The 9363-nt window shown below is 43.3% G+C and overlaps 2 non-coding genes across 2 annotated transcripts; both read right to left on the reverse strand.

Moving 5' to 3' along the window:
- Positions 1-3373: 3373 nt before the first annotated feature.
- Positions 3374-3480, reverse strand: LOC120279752. Its single transcript, XR_005542055.1, has one exon. It is a non-coding gene; the product is annotated as a small nucleolar RNA R71 (small nucleolar RNA).
- A 3310-nt stretch (positions 3481-6790) lies between these two features.
- Positions 6791-6897, reverse strand: LOC120279773. Its single transcript, XR_005542075.1, has one exon. It is a non-coding gene; the product is annotated as a small nucleolar RNA R71 (small nucleolar RNA).
- Positions 6898-9363: the final 2466 nt, after the last annotated feature.

Below are 9363 nucleotides of genomic sequence, written 5' to 3' on the forward strand. Positions count from 1 at the left end.
TTTCACCTTGACCAAAGGGTTAGATCTATTTTAGAGAATTGGGTTTATCACTTGGAATCCCTAAAGCCTAAAGCAACCTTGACACGACCGAATATGCATGTAAACCGCAAGTGCACAAGTGTCGAAGTAATAAATCCCAGGTGAATGGGTATCGTATCCATAAGGAATAGTGAATAGAAACACAACTAGGATGAGAATGAATCAGTGATATTGTGAATAAGATTTTTTTGAAAAGCATTAAAAGAAATAAGAAAGAGAGGCACGATAAAATGAGAGGAAAGGTAATCAATATAGATGGGGTACTCGGATATTGTTCCTCCTAGGACAATCATTTCAAGTGTAGAACCAACTATTATGCTTTCTAATTAATGCATTAATTAGTCATGGAAATCCTTTCAATACACAGTCCCAAATCTAAGGTCAACCGTGCCTAACTCTATACGATGTCCAGAAGGAGAAATCGAACAATCTCATCATCTCGCACTTGTATAGAATTGCATGAAGTTCTAGGGATTCCAAGTGATAAACCCTCTTCTTAGATGTAGACCTAACCCTTTGGTCTATTTGAGAGGTCCCTAGTCACAATTAATCCCTAGGTGCTAAAATCACTTCAACGCTTCACTCCGTTGCCTTTGCAACTAAGCCCCAGCAGAAGATCATCCATTAGCCCGTTCACTCTACTATGACCGCAAAGAACTCAAGGAAATGGAGGTAGGAATAAATCATGTCGAAAGGGGAAAGGGGATGCTCCGCTACTTCTCGACTCATCCTCTCAACACTCTCCAATCTAGCTTTGTCTAACTCTCGTGGTGTGTCACTCACTCACAAGGGATTACCAAGGTGAACTCTCAACCCTAGTATGACTCTAAGGGAGCATTCAATCAATCAAACATTCAAGATTGGAACTCAATTAAAACATTAATTAAAGAAAGCATAATAAAAGGTTTAATGAAACAAATACATCCTAGGGTTCACAAATCCAAGTACCCACTAGGGAGTTTCGCTCTCCGTGGAGGTAGTTACAATCAACAATGAAATCGAATATAAAAACAAGTAATCCATAGAAAAACCCCCTCAGTAGTCATGTCGATGGTCTTATGGAGTGGCCTCGTTTCCTCCAAATGTCTCTTTGTCCGACCTAGGGCATACCTCGCCGGATTGGTGCCGACGAAAGCTCTCCCAATAATCTTCTTCCAAATGGAGCATGATGATAAGTGACTAAATGTACGTATTGCAGTATATGTATTTGTTGCTTCTAGCATGCATTTTTATAAGAATTGATACCCGTTTTGTGGTTAATCGTGTGTTATTTGCTTTGCAGGGCACAAAAATGAAACGCAGGACACGGGGATACAATTTGGGAGAAAAAGAGAAGAAAACTAGGTCACAACACTGTAGCAAGATCACTGTAGCTACCACAGTAGCACATGGAGAGTTTTCAAGTCAGGAATTTAATCATGGTATACGGCCTCAATGCTGCACGGGATGGAGCGCGGGATGTTTACTGTAGCTATTGAAGAAGATTTGCTTGAAGGCATACTGGCTTAATGAGGTGCTCATTGAGCCATTAAAGAGGCTATTCTGAGAGCTTTTGTGTACTTTACCTACCCCAAACAGCCTCAATGAGCTTCTCATTAAGCCAGTATACCACCCAAGTAGAGGCCAATTTGTGAGAGATGTTGGGCGGTATAGGAGGGTATCTTGAAAGTCATTGGAGGGACTTTTGGGGGGGGAGAGGACTCTTGGCAGCCATTACTTGGGAGAGAAAAGGAGAACGAAGACATTATTCTTGGGAGTGTTTTGGCTTGAGGCTTGGAGAGATCAAGAGCTTGAACTTCAATGGGAGAGCTTCATCATCAAAGGAGGAGGAGCATTCGGCATTCCTTGGGTTAGAGGAATCGTCATTTGGTCGGCATTATCCATCCTCATCATCATTCGGACTAGGGAGTGTCATTTATGCATTTACTTCTTATTTTTGTTGAGTTTGAGATACTAGTTTGTATGATGGCACACTAGAACCCCAAGGGCACCGGATGTAGGTGAACCTTGGGGGGTTCATCATGTATTTTGGATGCTACACTTATATTTGGAATGCGTTGGTGTGATTTATGTTTTAATTCATTGTGTTTCATGCCTAGAACTATTATATGGAGAAATCCTTAGTTCTTGCTTGAGTTGTACACGTAGACGTGACCTACTCACGTGTACTAGATCATTAATGAGCTAAAAGGTGTAATCTTTGACCAATATACCGAGAAATTGGATGTAGGTAGCCCCTCCGAACCATGAGGATAAACTTAGGTTAAGCATATCCTTGTTGCGTGATCTCCATTCACTTAATGCAATCGTAGGAATATGATTAAGGAGAGATCCTTGTCATCATTTGTACGGGATTAGGGTTTAACCGCCAAGAAATTGAGGTTGAACTATTGTTGAGGACCGTCGGTCTAAATCACCTTTGATATTTTTTTATTCTTATGCATCCATACATCCCCTCATGGGGATCCTCATCCCTTGGCCTATTTTTATTATCATTGCTTTTGTGATCTCCTTGCTTGACTTGGAATTGTTATACTTGTGCTCTATTTACATTCTTGCATTTATTAGAGTAGTATACCATGCTTAATTTGTAAGGTTAAATAATAGGTGATGGAGGAGTAATAGGAGCTCCTTAGCCCCGTGGAATACGATCCTTGGGCCCTCGCTAGGGTTATTACTTGGTGACCCCGTACACTTGCGGGAGATCAACCAAGTTTTTGGCGCCGTTCCCGGGGAACATAAGGAATTCTAGGAAACTTCTAGCTTATTGCTCTAACCATTTTTTTCTTCTATTTCTTCTTTTTGGTTGTATTACGTCTTTTTGAGCTTAACTTTATTTATCTTTATTGACTTTGCAAGGTACTGTGCATGACATGAGCAAATCCATCAAATTTAGTTGGACAAGACAATGAAATTGAGAGAACCTTGCGTCGAAAACTTAGAGAAGTGGGTGAAAGTACTAGTGAAAAAAACATTGAGATTGAGGACAGAGAATTTGTAATCATGGCTGAAGAAAAATGCACTTTATCTGAGTATGAAAGGCCACAGTTCACAGGAGATAAATTTAGTGTGCAAGCACCATCCATCGCTACAAATAATTTTGAGATCAAGGCAAGCACCATCGGCATGATCCAAAATTCAGTCCAATTTAATGGTCTTGCAAATGAAGATAAACGGGGTGACTGACGATGCGATCCGGCTATGACTATTCCCTTTCAGTTTGATAGTTGGAGCATATCGTTACCTTACATCCTTACAGCCGGGATCGATCAAAACATGGAAAGATATGGTTGAAAAATTTTTGGGAAGGTATTTTCTTCCTAGCAAAGTGGCAAAGCTAAGGCAAGAAATTTCGGCATTCAAACAAGGAGAGCCGGAGACACTATTTGATGCTTATGAGAGATTCAAGGACCTTCTTCGAAGATGCCCCCATCATGGCTTTGCTTCTTGGATGTGGATTCAGATCATCTACAATGGGTTGAAATATGCAATTCGTCAACTAATTGATGCCGCAACCGGTGGATCTCTTAGCAATAAGTACCCTGACGATACCGAGTAACTACTTGAATCAATGGCAAAGCAATGAGTCTCATTGGGCCTCAAGAGGTGCACCACAAAAAGGGACCGGAATTTATGAAGTCAGTGCTAATGATGTTCTTGCAGCAAAAGTAGATGTGTTGTCTCAGAAGCTAGATATGCTCATGGGGAGTAGCTCGAAGTCAGAGTCGGTGATGAGTTGTTGCACTTGTGGTGGAGGGCATGGAGTCGCCCAATGTCCTATTACTAGTTCCTCCATCACCCACCCCAATTGAGAATGTTGATTATATTGGGGGACAAAGGTCACAAGGAAATCCTTACAGCTCAACTTATAATCCGGGATGGAAGTACCACTCAAACATTCCATGGAGTTAGGGGCAACAACAAAAAGCTGCACCACCTCCACAAGGTCCCTAAATGCAACAATCAGTGCTAGAGAAGAGGTTCACTACTGAAGATGTGCTTTCCAAGTTCATGATCAACACTGAATCAAGGTTTCATAGCATAACCAGCAGTATAGATTCTTAGTTCAGTAAGGTGAATGCTCAGCTTGCTTAACATGCCGGGCAGTTCAATGAGATAGGCTCCATTTTGAGAAATCTTCAAGCTTCTGTACAATTACTTGAACATCAAGTCGGACAGCTTGCTAAAGCAAATTGATAAGTTCTTGTGCAATACGAATGCGAACCTTTCATTCCTTATGGTGAGCATTACTTTTCTCGGGTTTTTACACTAATATGTGTGTTTTTATGTTACTCTTATGCAGGTAGGGTTGTGAGGCTGAGTATGAAGGAAATAGGCCGATGTGGATCACAATGCACCGATTTTGGAGAAAATCTTGCTAAGGTTCAAACGCAAAGATATAGGTTGATGTGAGATGCTAGAATGTGTGCCAACCTCATCGTATTCGAGTTGGCACAACCATTTGGAGGGGCACAGAGGCAGTCACATTCGAGCATTCCGACTTATGCACATAGAACAAGAGTTCCACCAACGTGTACACCATTGAAGAAGCAAGTGATCCACGACGTGAACGTGTGCCCGTTTGCGTTACCCCGATGAAAATATGGAATTGGGAACTATTAAGGTCAAATACTGTAGCAGAGCACTGTAACAACATTGTAGCATCTACTGTAGCAGCACTGTTCACAGCCGACGGAGAAACCAGAGAAACAGAGAATCCACACGGGCGTGTGGAAATTATCCATGCCCGTGTGGAAATTCCACACGGGCGCGTGGAGTATCCACGCCCGTGGAGTCGCCTGATTCCAGCCCTATTTAAAGCCGATTCAGCCCCGATTTTGGTATTCTTTTCTCCATCTTTTCCCCAACTTGCGAGAAGGCTTCGGCTAGGGTTTTGAGGGGTATTGGCTGGGTTTTTGGAGAGGTTCTACAGCTCTGACATCACGCTTCGTTTGGAAGAAGGTTATTGGGAGAGCTTTCGTCGGCACCAATCCGGCGAGGTGTATCCTAGGCCGAACAAAGGATCCCTTGCGACGAGTAGAGGACTTTCCACAAGACCATCAACACGATTATCGAGGGGGTTTCTTTATGGATTCATTGCTTTTACATTCTATTTCTTTGATTCTACTTAGCTCCATTGAGTGCTAAACCCCTAGTGGGTACTCGGGTATTGTGAACCTTAGGATGTATTTATTTCTTTGAACCTCTTTATTATGCTTTCAATAAATTGATGTTTATTGTGAGTTCCAACCTTGAATGCTTGATTATATGAACATTTCCCCTAGAGTGACACTAGGGTTCAGAGTTCTTGTTGGTAACCTTGTGAGTGAGTGATACACCACGAGCGTTAGACAAAGCTAGGTTGGAGAGGGTTGAGAGGGTGAGTCGAGAGGTACAGGAGCGTCCCCTTTCCCCTCCGGCGTGATAGATTCTACCTCCGTTCCTCGAGTTCTTTGCAGCCATAATAGAGTAAATGGTCTAAGTGATGAACTTCCACTTGGGGCTTAGTTGCGCGTGCAACGGAGTGAAGCGTTGAGGTGATCTTAGTATCTAGGGCTCAATTGTGGTTGGGGACCTTCCACCTGGACCAAAGGGTTAGGTCTATTATAAGGAAGAGATTTATCACTTGGAATCCCTAGAGCTCATTGCAACTCTATGCGAGTGCGAGGTGTTGAGATTGTTCGATTTCTCCTCCGGGACATGTATAGAGTTAGGCATAGTTGACCTTAGATTTGGGACTATGCAATTAAGGATTTCCACGACTCACCATTGCATTGATTAGGAAGCATAATAGAGGGTTCTTTCACTTGAAACAATTATTCTAGGTGGAGCATTATCCGGGTACCCCATCTTTACCGATTGCCTTACCCCCTTCTTTACTTTTGCTCTCTTACTTGTTGCTTTTACTGTTGAGAATTGAATCATTGTCACACTCATTATCATTGATCTTTTACATAGCTAAGAATCGAATTAAGTATTTTTATTCCCTACTCCCTGTGGATTCGATACCCGCTCACCCAGGATTATCACTTCGACAAACCCGTGCACTTGCGGGATATACGCAAGGGGACCTTGTCAAGTTTTTGGCGCCGTTGCCGGGGAGTAGGCGTTTAGAGATACTTTACACTTTGTTTTCTTAGTTATTTCACCATATATTCTGTTTCATATCTTCTCATTCTATCATCATTCTGCTTTTCTTTTTCTTTCTTTTTGTTGCAGCTCCAGGTTATGACCCGAGGGAATCAATCAATATTGATTGAAGGAGACCCTGAGCTTGAACATACACTTAGAAGAAAAAGGGAAAGAACCTGTGGAAGAACAGCATAATTTAGCTGATTTGGAATGAGAGGAATCTGAAAACATGGCAGGACAGAATGAGCAACAGCGAACACTATCCGACTATGCCAGACCTTCAGTGTTGGGGACGCAATCGAGTATTGTGCATCCTCCGATTACAGCTCAGAACTTCGAGCTAAAGCCAGCATTCATCCATATGCTGTAGCAGTCCGCACAATTCAACGGTTTGGCCGATGAGGATCCAAATAGTCATATAGAGAGCTTTCTCGAGGTGTGCGACATGCTGAAGATAAATGGGGTTACGGATGATGCCATAAAATTGAGAGCCTTCCCATTTTCCTTGAAGGGTAAAGTGAAGCAGTGGCTACACTCATTACCTAGAGCATCAATCACTACATGGGAGCAGATGGTAGAAGCTTTTCTAGCCCGTTATTTCCCTCCCGGAAAATCAGCAAAGCTTAGGAATGCGATCTCGTCCTTTGTTCAGTTGGAATTGGAGTCTCTATTCGAGACATGGGAAAGGTTCAAGGAGCTCCTGAGAAAGTGTCCGCAACACGGATTCTCGGAGTGGATGATTGTTTAAACCTTCTACAATGGTTTGAACCCGAGTACAAGGCAACTCTTAGATGCGGCAGCAGGAGGTACCTTAGGTAGCTAAACCCCCAATAAGGCTCGTTAATTAATTGAGGAAATGGGGTTAAATAGTTACCAATGGAATGCTAGGGAGAAGAAAAAGATGGCTGGTATCCATGAAATCGATGCGGTGACCTCATTGGCGGCACAAGTAGAGAGTCTGAGTAAGAAGCTAGATCTCATAGCTTCGAATAGAGTTGCGGCCGTGACCAATTGCACCGGTTGTGGTGGAGGACATTCTCCCTCCGATTGCCCGATCTCTTTTGGTAATGTTTCTTCAGTCGAAAACGTTGACTTTGTAGGTAATGGCAAGAGACCTTAAGGGAACCCATATAGCAATACTTACAATTCAGGTTTAAAGAATCATCCCAACTTTTCATGGAGTAACCAAGGACCACAAAAGGCCATGGTGCCACCGGGTTTCCAACGACAACAACAAGCACCTCAAGTGGAAAACAGAATTTCAGGCTTGGAAACCCGAATGACGGATTTAGAGAAGCACTTGGCAAGATTTGTTCAATCTGCAAATACACGGTTTGAATCAGTCGAAGCTACACTTCTCAACCACACCGCTTCTTTGCACAACCTTGAAAATCAGGTGGGGCAAATTGCGAAGTCTCTTTCCGAAAGGCCACATGGAAGTTTACCAAGCAATACAGAAACCAACCCTAGAGAAAATGTGAAGGCGATCACTTTGAGAAGTGGTCGTGAGGTTGAAGGGAGGCTTTCGAGTGAGAAGCCGAAAGAACATACACCCGAGGTTGTAGAGGTTGAGGAGGGAGCAAAGAAAGAGAAAGAGGTGGCATCCCCATCTTTCAAGCAAAGAATCCCTTATCCCTCTAGATTGAAAAATGACGAAGGGGATGAACAGTATAAGAAGTTCCTGAGTTTATTCAAGCAACTCCACATCAACATTCCTTTTGTAGAGGCATTAGCTCAAATGCCTAAGTATACGAAGTTCCTGAAAGACTTGTTAACTAACAAGAGGAAGTCGGAGGAGAGTGCTTCAGTGGTGCTAAATGCTTCATGCTCGACGGTGCTGCAAAAGAACATGACGAACAAGAAGAAAGACCCGGGAAGCTTTATCATTCCATGTAACATCGGCAACTTAGGTGAGGAAATGACATTGGTGGATTCAGGGGCAAGTATCAATGTCATGCCATATACTTTTTTCCAAAAGCTAGGCTTGGGAGAGCCTAGGCCTACTCGGATGACTTTACAATTGGCGGACCGAACGTTGCAACATCTGAGAGGCATCATTGAAGACGTTGTCAAGGTGGACAAGTACATTTTTCCGGTTGACTTCGTAGTGCTAGATGTCGATGAGGATGCGGACGTACCCTTGATACTTGGGAGACCGTTCTTGCGGACTTCCAAATCATTGATTGACATGGACAGCGGAGAGCTCACATTGAGAGTTGGAGATGACAAACTCACTTACTGCCTTGATGAAGCCATGCGCATTCTCTCGATTTTGATGACACTTTGTATTTCCTAGACACTACTGATGAGCTTGTTGATGAATACATGCCGGAAATGTTCAACCCGGATCCATATGAAGGTTTGTTCGACCCGGAGGAGAGTAATGAAGAAGTAATGATGCTTGGATTGACTGATGACGTAACATCTACTCCGGGGATATTGAAGAAGGTGCTCCGGAAAATGAAGAGAGCTAGGAGACACCACCAAAAATACTCCAAGACTGTTGGAGACGCACATGAACCATGAAGTTGGATGAACAATTGCTAGGTGGTCCGAAGCCCGATAATACACCCTCTACCATCAAGAGACTTTGCACATCATTCTTCCAAGTCATGGGTAAGAGGGCGTCTTTCATTCATGAACCCCTGTGAGGTAAGACAAGGTACGTCAAGCTTAGTGACGTTAAACAAGCGCTTCTTGGGAGGCAACCCAAGTGTTTACTGTTTTCTTATCTTTTAGTTTAGCTCGTTTGCATGAATAAATCATTAAGTGTTGATGTCTAGATTTTTAGATGCTTGTGTTGCATTTTTATTGTGGGTTTTAAAGTCATCGTGTTCTTTTTGAGGAATTGGCGAAAGCTTGGTCGTTTGGGTTCTATTTCATGTTTTTCACTGGTAAAATTTGCATAATAGGGCGGGGCTCGAGTGTGCAAACATGTTCGAAATATTCTCAGAGCCCTCGCAGATTTCTAAGTCATCCGAGAGAAAACACACGGGCGTGGGATTTCCACACGCCCATCGGGCGAGACATCTGCGAGCCCATCCGGAGAAGGCATGGGCGCATGCGGCTGCCCCGTGATCGACTATCGCGAATGTTGCACGCCTGCGGGTAATTTCCGCACGGGCGTGTGAATTCCTGCAGAGTTGGGCAGATTTTTCCCGAGGGCACACAAGGGCGTGGACTCGCCCCTGT

This window comes from Dioscorea cayenensis, chromosome 16 (genome assembly GCF_009730915.1).
Source record: "Dioscorea cayenensis subsp. rotundata cultivar TDr96_F1 chromosome 16, TDr96_F1_v2_PseudoChromosome.rev07_lg8_w22 25.fasta, whole genome shotgun sequence".
Taxonomy (NCBI): domain Eukaryota; kingdom Viridiplantae; phylum Streptophyta; class Magnoliopsida; order Dioscoreales; family Dioscoreaceae; genus Dioscorea; species Dioscorea cayenensis.